Source organism: Diceros bicornis, chromosome 13 (assembly GCF_020826845.1).
Source record: "Diceros bicornis minor isolate mBicDic1 chromosome 13, mDicBic1.mat.cur, whole genome shotgun sequence".
Lineage (NCBI taxonomy): Eukaryota > Metazoa > Chordata > Mammalia > Perissodactyla > Rhinocerotidae > Diceros > Diceros bicornis.
The window spans coordinates 21,823,858-21,838,965 of record NC_080752.1 but is presented as its reverse complement, the minus strand read 5'-3'; the positions used below and the strand labels follow the sequence as shown (position 1 = coordinate 21,838,965).

At 51.6% G+C, this 15,108-nt stretch overlaps 1 long non-coding RNA gene across 1 annotated transcript; it reads right to left on the bottom strand.

Moving 5' to 3' along the window:
* Nucleotides 1-7,805: 7,805 nt before the first annotated feature.
* Nucleotides 7,806-11,747, bottom strand: LOC131412670 (uncharacterized). The gene is made up of 3 exons (XR_009221826.1): nt 10,083-11,747; nt 9,222-9,332; nt 7,806-7,868 (listed from the first exon to the last, which is right to left on the bottom strand). It is a non-coding gene; the product is annotated as an uncharacterized LOC131412670 (long non-coding RNA).
* Between the last annotated feature and the right edge of the window lie 3,361 nt (nt 11,748-15,108).

Here is a 15,108-nt window from a genome sequence, read left to right as displayed (position 1 = left end):
GAATGGCCGGATGAGGGCATTACTCTGATGCTGGGAATGAAGGCTTTGCCGATGGGGTGGAGGTGAAGAGGAGAGAGGGGAGAGGTCAAGAAAGACCACAAAGCTGGGGCCTGAACCCCCGTCGGGGTGGAGTTGCCCACGTGGAAAAGAGGGAGAGCGGGTTCAGGGGAGAATTGGAGTATGGTGTGGGCTCGTTCGATGTCCACATGGGGACGTCACGGAGGCAGCTGGGTGGGTGTGAGTCCGGACTGGATGGCAAGGTGTGGAAAGGATAAATAAACGTGGAAGTCACGACAGCACAGATGTCATTGAAGTCCGGAGACTGGCTGAGGTCAGCAAGGGCTCAAAAGCGGTCCAGGATCTACGTCCTGGGTCAACACTGATGCTGAGAGGTTTGGGAGAAACACAGACGTCAGCGATGGAGACAGAGAAGGAAAGGCTACTGAGGTCAGAGAAACACGCCAGCCGACGACAAGACAATCCTCGAAAGAGTAGAATGGACCGAACCGGCAACGAAGTGATGGAAGCATTTCAAGGAGAAGGGACCGACTGTGTCGAATGCAGCCAAGAGAGTCAAGGGTGAGTGATGGACTTCTCCTACAACGGCACTGTGATAGTTACACAACTCTGCACTTGTACAGAGAAAAATCAGTGAATTGGCGTATTTCGGTGTGTGAATTGATGACACTAAATTGTGCCTCAAGAAAACGGTTTCAAAATAAAAGGGCATTTAGCGTGTATCTACCCAGCATTTCTGCTCCCGGGTATTCTTCCCCCAAGGTAAATGAAACTACGTGCTTATAAGGCAGACGTATACGTGAATTTTCACAGCATCTCTGTTCATAACATACCACGCTTGAACTAACGCAGAAGTACATTATTATGTGAAGGGCTGGACATTTTGGGATATATTTACATGAGGTCAAAATACTCAGCCTTCAAAGGAGGGCGTACTGCTTATTCAAATAAAAATATATAGATCTCAAAAAACATTGCTTTGAGCAAAACAGACAGACATCGAACCGTAGGCCGTGATTTACTTCCTTTTCATGAAGTTCTGCCACGACCCAACTGAAGGATGTCAACAGAAATGAAAACAGAGGCTGCGCATGTCGAGGGTGGTTGGGTCTCAATTGAAACGTTGCAGAGGGCTGTTTTCTGTAGTCATGGGAATGATTCATATAGGGGAGGGGGTTTGGACACTCTAGGGGTTCGTGAAGTGTCGAAGATTTGTCAAGTCATGCAGCTAATGTTGACACGTTTCACTCTATTTTCATTTGATTTGACTAAAAAGCGAAAAGAAAGAGGGAAATCAGAAGGAACACTGAACCGTCATGGAGCTACGCATAGTTTATTTCCAGATCTCCCCCCAGCCCCACCATGTAAGTGACCTTTCCAGACTGTCAGTTGCCGGTCGGGTTCCAGGCGGAATGTCGGGAGCCGACATTTGTTGTGGCTGGTGTTGCCACGGTGAGTGGGCAGAGCCCTGTGGTGGGTCAGTGCCATGGAGGGGCTGCCGTCCTCTGTGGAGCTGGGCTTTGGGCCGATCCTCGGCAAGCTGGGCGAGGTGGTGGTGGCGCTGCTGCCCGATGGCCTGAGTCCACGCCTCACTTGCCACAGCCTCCAGTGGGAGACAGTGATGCGCCCACCTGTCGTCGGTTTACTGGTGGGTCTCTTATTTCTCTTCAGACTTGTTCAGTCTGTTAGAAGTCGACGTTACGTGAGACGTGAAAAGCGGCTGGCAGAAGCAGTGGCTGCAGCGATTGAGGAGAAATGCCAGCTCATTGACAAGCTCAGCGCTGCTCAAGAGGAGTATATGGGGATCGACTCGTCTTCAGAGAACGCCAGGCTAGAGAGAGAGTCGCTAAATATACCCGGCCTCACAGACGCTTCCCGAAAGGTGACGAGGACCAACTCAGTGCTGATGGAGGAATTAACTGGCCTGGTTCGAGAACTGAAGGCAGAGAGAGCCAAACGGTCGAAAGAAGAAGGAGAGATGGCCGAGATGCTAAAAGCGCTCGCGTCCATAGAAGCGGTCGTGAGATCCAGCACGTCACGAGGAGCTTTGCCAAAGCTGCCCGGAGGCCGAGAGCCAAGCCCTGCTGGTCCCTTCCCCGGCGGTGGGCCTGGGTCTTAAAGCGGGGCTGTTCTCTCCCCCTCCACGCAGGCCTCCCAAGCCGCCTGGCTGCCTCCAGCCAGCTGGACCTCCATCGGAGCGTTCCTGAGGCCAGTGGATGCAGGGGAGCCCCTTCGCTGGGCTGGAGATCCTCTACCTTCGCCTGCTGGACACCGCAGACGGCTCCTTCGCGGTCAGTTCCTCCAAATCGACAGACTTTTGGAATTCCTAGAGCACACCAAGAAAAGTGGGACTTTGTTTCACTTCACGGACTGTTTGGATTATCCCTCGTTAGTAGTGAAGAAGAGCCTGATCTTTTCCTTAAATTGAACCTTCATCAAACTACCTTTCTCTAGACGATATTGTGTAAATATTATGTATATATTAAACTTCAGTGAATTATTAACGGTGTCTGTCTCAGTGTTGCATTGAAAGTTGTAAATGTGCGCCATGTAGCAGTCAAGACTTTTAGCAATCGACAGCAGTCTTGTTTCAGAGTAGTATTCCCAACAGTCGCGACTCACAAGTCGAAGGAGCTTTCTTGGACTAAGTGTGTAGTGGTTAGAAAAAGAAAAAGCTGATCGATCTCTTTGGGGATCAAGTTAGATTGCCTGGTTAGAGAGAGGTTTGCCTTCTTTTGTGACTTGATTCTAATGTGGCAACGGCTAAACAATTTTCAAGAAACAAATGATAAACTACGTGGAGGTTTGTCCTTGCACTACACGAAGGCCGAGGGAGAGTTTACTGATGAAGAGGAAATCACCTTTGACATCTGGGGGGAACCTCCTCGTTGCTGCCCTCGGCCCCCTCTACTCACCAGCTAACGCTCCACACTGGAAAGCTGAGGGAAGTCTCAGGGGTTTCTCTCCCATGTGACGAAGTGAGGGTCTCGATCATTCCTAGTTTCACTCACAGATAATGTCCCCCAGTTAGGCAACGAGCACCAGCTGCGGATGACTCTAGTGGCAGGAAAGCAGCAAGTGGCAGTTGGAGCAAATAGGAGGGGTCACATGAGACAAATGGCAGAGACAGCATCAGCGGCACAGAAAGGATTTCTCCTCTTAAGTCGAGAGAAAGCAACAAACCAAAAACCTGTGCTTGCCTTGGCAACAGAGCAATGAAGACTAGAATGCGAGAGCCTGCCCTTGTGTTGCTGACATTTTAGGAAGGACAGGCAGGTGCTAAAGAATCAAACTGAGTAGAAGACATGGCATATTAGGTGATAACGAATGTTCTGGAGAAGAATAAACAAGGCAGGGTAAGGGGTGATGGGTGTGGGAATGGGGGGCACACTTGCCTAGACACACACTCTCGGTGGGAGTGGTCACCTGAGCACTGAGGAGCCCTGGAGGAGAGCTCTGTAGGCAGGGGGTGCAGAACGGGCCATGGCTCTGAAGGCGGCATGAGCACGGTGAGTGTGAGAAGCGACCAGGAGCCAGAGTGGCCCGAGTGCAGTGAGTGAAGCCAGAGAGAAGGGGGTCAAGGCCATCAGGGGTCAGAAGGTGGAGGGAGTCGAATCCACCGTAAAGAGTTTGGTTTCCCTTTCAAAGGACAGAAGCTGCCATGGGGAAGAGGAGAACAGAGGGAAACCTGTGGGAGAGCATGGCAGGGACTCGAGGCTGAGGATGGTGAAGGCTGCCCCCGGGCAGCGGTGGAGGTGGAGACGGAGAGGTGGGGTGGGATCCGGGACCTGTCCTGCAGGCAGAGACCGTGAGACGTGCTGATGCCTGTGGGTGTGAGAAAAGAGAGGAGTCGGCATGGGGACGGGAGCCCCAGGTGAGGGGTGGTGTCCTTCAGCGAGATGGGGGGAATGGCAGAGGAGTGCCTTTGGACGGGAAATCAGAGTGGGCCTCTGTGAGAGTTAGGTTTCAGGGCCCCTCAGCCAGCAGAGTAGAAATACCAACTGTTCGGAGGAGACAGGTGTCTGCGCTCAGAGGAGCGTTCACGGCTGCAGATAGAAGTACGCAGGGGCATCGGGGAGGGAAGTTCCCGTAGCAGAGACGATGTCCAAGGGCCGAGAAGATGCCACAGGGTAGACTCCATGGGCCTGTTTGCGGCGAGAGCCCATCTTACAGATGCAGAAGCTGAGGCCCAGAGAAGTGAAGTGAATATTTACCTCTTCCTTTCTCTGGAGTGGAAGGGTCAGTAATCAGCCCAGGCCTGCCTCTGGTGTCCAGGGCTTGGAGGCCTCACAGATGAAAACAGTAGAGAACAGAAGCCAGGTGTCCCATGGGAGCCAGGTGACCAGGGGAGCACAGGAAGCCTCAAGCAGCTGTCTTGAAGGTCCACTGAGCCTGAATCCATTTGTGGGGTTGGGGGTGGTGGGGGCGGGTCGAGGGGGCTGGGAGGCCCTAAAAGATGGTGTCTGTAGCTGGCGTGGGTTTTATGGTGGCATTTCTAGGGGACAGAGATGAAGCTGGCCTCTCTTCTTTCCTCTTGATACTTCTCCTGTCCCCATTTCTTTCTTTGTTTTTGGCAGGGAGGGCCCGGGGGTGATGCCAGTTCTCAGGTTTTAGGGCAGCTCCTAGCTCTGGAAGCGGGGTTGCCTTTTAGAGCCAGGAGGAAGGGCCGAGAGGCCCAGACGTCGCTCCGGGCTCGAGGGCCTCACACGTTGCCATTTGTGGATGCGTCGTGAGGCTCCTCCTCAGAACCAGGGCTGCTCAGGGAAGAGCTCACTTCCTAACGTGCGGAAGAATACTTGCCACAGTGGCTTGAAATGGGCCTCTCGAGGTGACATTTCGGTGACTTTTTCCCCTTCCTGAAGACGCATATAATTTTTACATTCCAAACGGGTATAGAACTGTACCTGGTGAAGAGAACAGATCTTTGAAGGCGCTAACCTCGAAAGCTCCCTAGGTGTCAGTGACCGAGGGAGGAGGGGGTTCTTCTCACCTCCGTCTTGCCTTTGAGAGAGGAGCGGCGTGTTTCCACTTTTGTGAACTTCCGGGAACCCCGCTGCCACCCCGATCCCTGGTTTGGCTGGGAAGGTGGGAGGTGGCGAAGCAAACATCCCGTCACCAGCGAATCCCGTCGAAGGCCGCGCTTGGCAAATGAGTCTGCAAAGAAACAGTTCACGCCACGCGTGGAGCCCTTGACCATGGTGTCGCGAACGTGCTCAGAGCCCAGAGGTGGGCAGGGGTGGACGGGGACGAGCGACTCCTTCTCCACTTGGGCCCTCCTGACCACCCGCAGCTCTAGGGCAACCCCCCCAAAGGGCCCCCGCTCAGTGCGGCTCCTGTGCCATGCCACGGTGCACCCCACTTCCGTGGGCACCTCTTATTAAATGTGTGCCCAGATGGTCCCTCAGGATGGGGCCCCCCCTGTTGTCCCCACCTAGAAGTCCAGCCCCGGGAGGCAGGCTGCGGTCCTGCGCTGGACTGAATGTCCACTGTCTGGAACGGGGACTGCGGCGTTGGCGGCTCACAGGTCAGATTTACAGGAGGAAGGGAAGGGCCTGGCTGCCCGCAGTGCCAGCTCCTGGTGCTCTGTCACCCCACACTCACACAGCAGTGCCCTCCCCTCCTCCGTGCCGTGCTTCCTGCTGTCGCCTCCCTCAGGCTGCAGGGGCCTCTCTTCCCACCTGCCTCCAACCTTCAAGTCCTCCCTGTCCTTCAAGGCCTCGTCCAGGTGCCACTCCCTCTGGACAAGCCGCCCCCTGCCGCCCCCCCTGCCCCCCCGCCCCCGCCCCCGCCCCCCCCGCCCTCCCCGCCTCCTAAGTACCCCATCACGTGCCCCCTCCTCACTGACTGTTTCCAGGAGGCCCACCACCACCACCACACACCCTTTATCGAGTAGTGTAGCTTTAGAGGCAGTCCCGAAGATGGTAGTACCGTACCTTCCTCTCACTATGTTCTGCTTCCATACTGGGGAGGCGTGTTGAGTCTGCCGCTGGGATCTTCACTAGGATTGTCTTGACTCTGTAGATCCTGTTGGGAAGAGCTGACATCTGCTGAACAATACCGAGTCAACCTATGAAGAAACATGGAGGAAGTCTGCATTGCTGTTGGTCTTCTGTGATTTCTTCTGTCAGCGTGTTGTAGACCTCCTCACATCGATCTTGTGCGTAAGTGTTTAGATTTACACCTGTGTGTGTCATTTTTGATGCTGATATCAATGATGTGTTTGTAACTTTAAATTCGAGGTGTTCACCGTTAGTATAGAAGAGAGTTGAGAATCATTTTCAAGCCCATTCATTAGCACGGTGATTAAGTCTTCCACAACCTGTGATGAGGCTCTGTTCTGCCTCGGGCTGTCTCTTCAGGCCTGGGATCCCTGGTCAGGAAGGTAGAGCCAGATCCAGTCCCCTGGGTGTTCACGGCACTCTTGATCCTACCGTCCCCCGGGGAGTGGAGGGTTTTGTGGGCTGTAAGCAGCGAAGAACCGCCACCGCCCCACTCTCCCCAGTTTGTTGCTGCGTCCCCGCTGTCCCCATCCGCGAGAACGCTTGGTGCCGCTGTTCGCAAACCAGTCGGCTAAACGACTTTTCACATCTGATCCCGTGATCGTCTGTTTTCTTTGCACTCCAGACGAAACCTAAAATCTGCAGATTTATTTTCACATACACAATACTGCTACCACCTTGTATGGGCAGAACTTTCCGTGGACTCTACCCCCCCTTCTGCTCTGGGGAGACTTTGGCCAGGAGGGCCAATGGCCCTGGGAGGCCACCGTCAAGCTGTTCCCTTCTGTGAAGGAATTTCCGACCCGGCGACATGATGCAGGGAGCTCAGCTTCCAGGCGTCCTCTATGGGGAATGTGGATCTGAGAATTTCTGCCTGTTCTTCCAAGGGGATACGCAGGGAAGGGGAATTCATGCGACCCACAGTGGACATGTCCTGTGGTTTGCCTCCGACGACAAAGGGAGAGGCAAGTCCTGGCTGAGCTCCCTTCCTGTGACAGCCAGGGAGAGCCAACGCTACGGAGAGATGCCACAGCCTCGGAACAAATGCGTGGCTGGGAGTGTACAGCCGAGTCAAGGGAAGGAGCACAGGCCTGTGAGACCAGAGCCAGCCTTGGGTCCTGCTCCAAATCCCAGAGAGGTGATCTGCAGTGTCCTGGAAAGGGAGGAGCTGGCTCGATCTCGGTGGTTCTTCTTTTATGATCGGAGTTTCGTGGGTGCAGGGGAATGTGCTGGAGTGGACCCCACATCCCCGGCTCTGCCTTGAGCATGAGGAAGAGCCATGGGGCTCTTATCCCCCAGTTCTGTGCCGGGGAAAGAAAGAGGCTTCCAGAAAATTCCCAAGGACTGAACTTGACTGTGAGCTCCCCGTGAGGCTGGGCCTGGAGGGAGCAGAAGCAGATACTGATAAGCCTTCCAGAACCGTGACTTCCCGCACAGGTCACACGCACATCCGTGGACACACACCATTCCAGCGAGAGCCAAACGGTCGAAAGAAGAAGAAAAGATTGCCGAGATGCTAAAAGCGCTCGCGTCCATAGAAGCGGTCGTGAGATCCAGCACATCACGAGGAGCTTTGCCAAAGTTGCCCGGAGGCCGAGAGCCAAGCCCTGCTGGTCCCTTCCCCGGCAGTGGGCCTGGGTCTTAAAGCGGAGCTGTTCTCTCCCCCTCCACGCAGGCCTCCCAAGCCGCCTGGCTGCCTCCAGCCAGCTGGACCTCCATCGGAGCGTTCCTGAGGCCAGTGGATGCAGGGGAGCCCCTTCGCTGGGTTGGAGACCCTTGCCTTCACCTGCTGGACACCGCAGACGGCTCCTTCGCGGTCAGTTCCTCCAAATCGACAGACTTTTGGAATTCCTAGAGCACACCAAGAAAAGTGGGACTTTGTTTCACTTCACGGACTGTTTGGATTATCCCTCGTTAGTAGTGAAGAAGAGACTGATCTTTTCCTTAAATTGAACCTTCATCAAACTACCTTTCTCTAGACGATATTGTGCAAATATTATGTATATATTAAACTTCAGTGAATTATTAACGGTGTCTGTCTCAGTGTTGCATTGCAAGTTGTAAATGTGTGCCATGTAGCAGTCAAGATCAGCTGGAGAGAACCTCAAACTCCTGGACAGGGTGTCCATCTGGTTTTCCAAACTCAGAAAGGCTAAATCCCAGTGATGCGTGAGGAAGTCTGCTTTTCATGGGGGAAAGCAAAATAATCACCATGAACAACCACAGCACATTCCCCAGCCCTTTTTGCAGAACCAGGCACCAGGTAAGCACCTGCCTTGGCTGATTCCATGATTTCCTAAAATAACTTTATGAGGTTCATCTTCTTACCAACCCACTTTTCAGAAGAGCAAAGTAAAGCTCACAGAGGTGTGTTGACATTCCCCAGACACACGGTTGGTAGATGGGACACTAACCACTGTGCTCTGGAGGCGGCAGCACTCGCCTATGGGGCAGCTAGTCCAGTACCTGTTGGGTGGTGGTGAAGACCTGGTACATGCATGGGAAGGCGGCAATGTAGGAGATGTTTCTATCCGGGAAAGCTGGTACCAGGGACTCTACCACCTTCTCCATTGTGCCTGCCTTGGGGGTCGGCATTGAGTAGGCCTCATCCCGGGAGAGGGTTGACTCCTTTTCACACCAAGTGGACGAGGAGGAACAAATAGTGAGTGGCATCACCATGAGCCACCAGGAGGATCAGGGTCTGGAGCTCAGACCAGAAACTCCCATCACCTCAGGAACTTGGGCAAGAGGAGGGACATGAGTGCCCACACAGAAAAAGGTTCCAGGCTTTAAAAGCATCATTTGATTTTGGGGAGAGTGATAAACAACCAGTACCTTCAAGGCTTTGTGTTAGCTGAGAAACAATAGCACCTCCCTGTATTGATAGCCTGTGTTAAGAGCATTATCTCAGTGAGTCATCAACAAACGTCCCCACTGTAGATATTGAGAAACAGAGGGTTAGGGATTTCAAGGGGCTGCTCAAGATCACACAGGTCAGAACTGAGAACTGCCCCTACCATGGGCTGCATGACATTCCCTCTAAACTACCTGAGGCTTCATCAGCACCTGGCATGAAGCGGAAGGCTCTGGGGAAACCACATTCCTGGAAGGAACCCAGGGGATTCAGCAGATTGACTGGGTTCTGGGTTCACCCCGGTCCTCTCAGTGTCCTGGGTATGGAGACCACTATGTGCCCACACTTACCCCAGACCAGTGTTGGCCATTGTTCATCGCCAGATGCATCTGCCCCTTGTCTAGTGAGATGGAGGAGTTGAACCCATCAACCAGCTCCTTGACAATGTCCTGGGTGGAGCTCTACAAAGACAGAAACCAGTACCGTGCCAGTAAGCATGAGGGGCCATCCACCCACTTGGTGGTTCTATGTTACAGCAGACCCAGCAAACTAACACAGTCTATGAGGACACATTTAAGATGTTCCTGCAGCACTGCTGAAATGGCAACAGAATTGAATCATGTCAAGGTCCGACAACATTGAAAAGCTGAATTGCTGTGGCAAATGACTTCCTTTATGGGATATTATGAAGTCACATTAAGGCCACAGCTCCTGACCTGACAGCCCTACAGTGATTTGATGCAGTCTGTGAAATGACAAGTTGCACAGAAATGTATAGAATTGGAGGAACCAAGCTAATCGAAGCCTGGATTCCTCATCCACAAAACTTGTGAGCTATTAAATATTTGTAGTTTTAAGATGCATGGTATTGGGGCAACGCTTTCAGAGAGGAAGGGATAACTAACAATCTAACAGCCCCCAAGATCTGGCCCTGCCCTCCTCCTTCTGCTCCTCTCTCTTCCCAGGCTCGCTCCAGCCACACTGGTCACCTTTCTAACCGCCTCAGGTCAAACTCACTTCTGCCTGCAAGTCTCTGTACCAGTGGTGCCTTCTCCCTGACACACTGCTCCCAGACTTGTGCAGGGATGGCTCTCTCTTGTCATTCTAGTCTCAGTAAATGTCACCCCAGTGAGGCCTTTCAGATCTTCCTACCCAGCGACTGCCATCTCATCTCTCACAACACCCTGCTTTGTTTTCAGGTTAGCACTTACTCTTTTCTTTCACATGTCTTGCTTCTGTGCTTTTGTCCTTCTCTCCTCCAGACTGAAAGCTCCTGGAAGAGAGAGACCATTTGGCACCTGGCACAGGGTGAGCCATAATCTCGGAATAAATAAATAAATAAATCTCCGAATAAATAAATAAATGGGGAGATCTTGGAGCTCTTCTTCCTGCCTCTGCCCAGCTCATTCTGTAGAAATGATCACTAATCGTAGGAGGTGCATATTGTTTCTGAAGCAGAGGCGTGGCCGAAATGACATTCTGCATGGCTCTTCCTGCCCCAATTGCTCCAGCAAAGCTCAGTGGGCACCATGAACCAGGAGGCTGCCTGTCCCCTGGTGGCCAGCACTAGCACTGCAGCCCCAGGCAGGAATCTTTCTTTGGGTGACCTCAAGGCAAAGGCTCTCCGGAGTCCCAGGAGTAAAACAGCAGGCCCTGAAGGATTTCAGGGCTGTGGAAGGGACCTCAGAAGACACTCCTGCCGCCCTCTTTGCCACTCCCCTCTGGGGTGTCTAGTTTTCTCAGAAGGCATCCTCACCTCAGCCAGGGCAATGATTCCCCCTACTTCCAAATGAGGACCCCAAGGATCCAAGTATGAGTGGTCTTGTTCCTGGACCCTTAACTTTCAGTCCCTGGCTCTGTCTTGTTCTTCCCTACCCCAAGTCCTCATTCCCCAAGCTCCTCTCTGCCACGAAGGACCTTCAGGGAGTGGGAAGCATTTATCCATGTCCTTGGAGGACAATGGGTCATTGGTAGAGAATCAAGGTCTACAGACTTTCCAAGCATGCAGAACCCTTGGGTACTGCCATTGCAAGAGCCCAATTTGTAGAGAAGGAAACTGAGACCTTCTCTCCTGTAGTCCCTGTCTATACTAGGGGATGAAGTATGCTCGGTCCACTTCCAGGAGCCTAGCACAGTAGACTGCAGGACCCCAGTCCCTGTCCTCTGGAGACTACTATGGAGTTGGCCCCTGCCCAGGCAGGACTGTGGGAAATTTAAGGATCGCCTTCATGCTATGGACCTCTGGACATGTTGCCGGGAGAATGGATGCCCCTACTCTATTGCAGAGCTGGCTCCAACCCCTCTCTCCTCTTTCCCTTGTCATTTTCAGGGTGTCTGCTCTTCTTAACCACCCTCCCATAGTCCCCAGCTGGAAGTCTGCTTCTGTTTGTGCATGCCTGCGTGCTTGTGGGGATGCAGGAAGGAAAATGGTCCAAACTGGGAGGGGTTGGGTAGGATCCTAGTCCAAACTAGGATCTTAGGGGCTTTCATTTCCAAAGTAAACATGACTGGAGGAGTTGGGCCCGGGCCTATGAAGCCGGTGTCCTCACTTTTCTTCTTGACTCTGACCACATACTGTGCCCTGGGCCTGCCTCTTTCTGAGCCTCAGTTTCCCAATTATACAAAGAGGGGCTGAATGCAGAATTTCATAAGCACAAGCACAGCAGGGCATGTTTTCAGGCTCCATCGACACTGGATGGGGTGTTGGAGTGGGCGAGCTCAAGTGGGCACAGGTGCACAGGCCTCCTAACATGGGCAGATGCTGGTGGACATGGAGCGGGAGCAGCCAGGTCTCCTGTTGAAGGCCCAGTGCTCACAAGCAGCCCCAGGACTGTGAGTGCCCCTGAGCCCTGCCTTGCCGCTGGCATGAGCACTGCACCAGCTGTTCTGCTCATGAGATGAGTTCTTTGAGATCCTCTACCTGCAGCCTCCGAGAACCCCATATCTTCTGCAGCCCCATGGGCACCCCCAGTGCAGTCAGGCAGGTCCTCAGGGTGCTGGACCTGGTGGGCCTGCAAAGTCTGAGAGGAAGGAGTCCCTTCTCTATTTTCCCCTGGCTTTGTTACATCTTCAATATGACAATTTTGTCATGGTATGACTGAGCTTGAGCATATTTTCATACATTTAGGACTATTTATATATCATTTTCCGTGAACTGTGGGTTCGTGTCTTTTGTCAATTTTTCTACTATGTGTTATTTTTCTTATCAATTTCTAGGAACTTTTTCTAATTGGGGATATGAACCCTTTTGTGACATGAATTACAAATATTTCTTCTCAGTTTATCATTTCTTCCTTCTTTATTGTGATGTTTTCGTTTGGTTCAGGTTTTTTTTTGGTATTTTTATTTGTTTGCTTTGCTATGTATTGTTAATATGTCACTTCTCCCCTCATTGATCTACAGATTCATACAATCACAATAAAGTATCTCAGCAGATATCTTGTGGACACTGACTATGCAATTTCAAAATCTCCATAGAAATACTAGTGGCCACATTTAGTCAAGACAATCTTGAAGGAGAATAAACTTGGAGGGCTTCTGCTACTAGATATGAAGCCTTGGTATAAAGCTACAGTCATCAGGGAGGTGTGCTGTCATAGTGCAGGGACAGCCACAAGGAGAAGTAGAAAGAATAGAGTCCTCCTGGGACCCAGACATACGAACATTTGTATGTGACAGAAGAGGCAGGCAGAGCACTGGGGAAAAGACAGTCTTCTCAGTAAATGGCCCAGGGGCACTGGTTACCCACACAGGAAAGAAATTCATCTTGATTCCTACTTACACCATAAACAAAAGTCAACTCCAGGTGGATTTTACATCCAAATGTGGTGTTTAAAACAATGACATTTGTAGTAGATAATACAGGATAATATTCTCATGACTTTGGGACAGGCAAAGGTTTCTTACACAGATCACAGGGTACATTAAACATAGAGACAAAAATTAATAAATTGAACCTTAAGAGAAGTCAAGATAGCGGCATAGGCAGACTCGGAACTCACCTCCTCCCATGGCCAGCAGACATACAACTATTCTTGGAAAAATTACCCCTGAGAGAGAACTGAAAACTAGATAAGCGGAACCCCTGCAACAAGTGGCAGTCCTAACTGAGGTAGAAGTGGCAGAAATTCCCTTCTGGAGACAAAAAACGTCACTTTCACAAGCCACAAGACTTCACGGCCATGCAGAGGGAACCCAAAGGTATGCAGCCTTCCCTGGAGGAGTGGGGGACCTGAGCCAGGGAGGGGAGTGTTGCTGCTATAGGCAATTTTTGGACGCAACACAACTGAGACAAGTGTCGTAATATCTGGCTTTGCTGGCTACTAACAACAACAGGGAGTACCCCTAGAAAAGCTGAGTCACAAAGAATTTAAAGCCGGCTCTTAAAGGGCCCATACACAAATTCACCCATTTCAGAAAGCAACCTAAAATCACCAGAAAGAAAGGTGCACAGTCCTTTGGTGAAAAGAGACTCACCTGATAGGCTCTGGGTGCATCTCCATGAAAGGTGAGACCTCTCGAGGGACTGGGACATTGGTGGCAGCCATTGTTGTGACCTGGCATGGGTATGGGCATGCTGACATACATGCTGGCAGACACCATTGGAGTTCTCCCTGTGACTTGCTAGTCCAGGGTCTGCCTCACCCACTAGAGCACCGATTTAATCCAACTCAGCCAAGGAAAGCAGCCCACCCTAAGGACTGGCCCCACCCAACAACAAGCCTTTGGGCAACTTGTGGGCCTGCAGAAGCAAGCTGCCTGGATTCTCTGCAGCCTGGCAAGTGGGTCCACCTCTGTGGGGCAGGGTGTGCATGAGGAGTGGGTGGAGCGTGTGGGGCATTATTGGAGTCTGTGGGGCTCCTGCCTTGCAGCAACTGGATCCACTTCAGGGGGTCGGGGTGTGCGTACCGGGCAGGACTGTGTTGACTGTGTGTGTGGCCCTGTGGGTGGTGGGGCTTGTCAGCTGCAGAAGACGTGTGCTTCTCAAACAGCCACATATGGGATCAGCCCCACCTTCCAAAGCCTGAAACAACTGGGTGCTCTTGTGCCTGGGGCCAGCCCCACCCAGCTGCAATCCTCAGAGAGCAGACAAGAGCCTTATAGGCCAGAGGCTTATAGCAATTGTAAGCCCCTGAGCCTAACAACCAGCTACACTGGTGGCCTACTCACCTAATAGAAAAACTGCAACAGGAATGTGCTATTAGATCTTGCAGCCAACTGTGCTGGGGCTCCCCACACCCGATAAAGAGACTGAAGGGCCCACAACAACCACACGCAGCTGAGCGTTATAACCAGCTGGCCACGGAGACAGCTTAGCCTCCCTGGGCACCTATGGCAAGAGCAACCCTGCCACAACAGAAGGACACATGTAGCCCAGAGAGGGGTCACTCCTGGAATATTTGGAACTGGTGATGAGAGGGAAGCACACTGCTGGGCCTCATAAGGCATCTCTTACATAAGGCCACCTCTCCAAGATCAGGAGACGTAGCTGACCTACCTAATACATAGATAAAAGCACAGAGAAAGAGGCAAAATGAGGAGGCAAAGGAATATGTTCCAAGTTAGGGAACAGGACAAAATCCCAGAAAATGAACTAAATGAAACAGAAATGAGCAATCTATCTGACAGAGAGTTCAAACAAAGGGTCATAAGGATGCCCACCCATCTTGGGAGAATAATGGATGAACTCAGTGAGAATGTCAGCAAAGAAATGGAAGATATAAAAAAGAACCAATCAGAAATGAAGAATACAATACTGGAAATAAAAAATTCACGAGAGGGGCTTAAAAGCAGAGTAGAGGATACAGAACAGATCAGCAAGCTGGATGAAGGAGTAGAGGAAATCACCCAAGCTGAAGAGATAAAAGAAAGAAGAAAAAGAGTGAGAACAGTATAAGGGACCTCTGGGACAATATCAAGTGCATTAACATCCGTGTTATAGGTGTCCCAGAAGGAGAAGAGACAGACGAAGGGGCAGAGAATCTATTTGAAGAAATAATAGCTGAAAACTTCCCTAACCTAAGGAAGGAAGCAGACATCCAGGTACAGGACGCACAAAAAAGAAAAACCCAAAGAGGCCCACACAAAGACACATCATAAGTGAAATGTCCAGAATTAAAGATAAAAAGAGAATCGTAAAAACCACAAGAGAAAGACAAGTTACATACAAAGGAAACCCCATAAGGCCATCAGCTGACTTCTCAGCAGAAACCTTACAGGCTAGAAGAGAGTGGCATA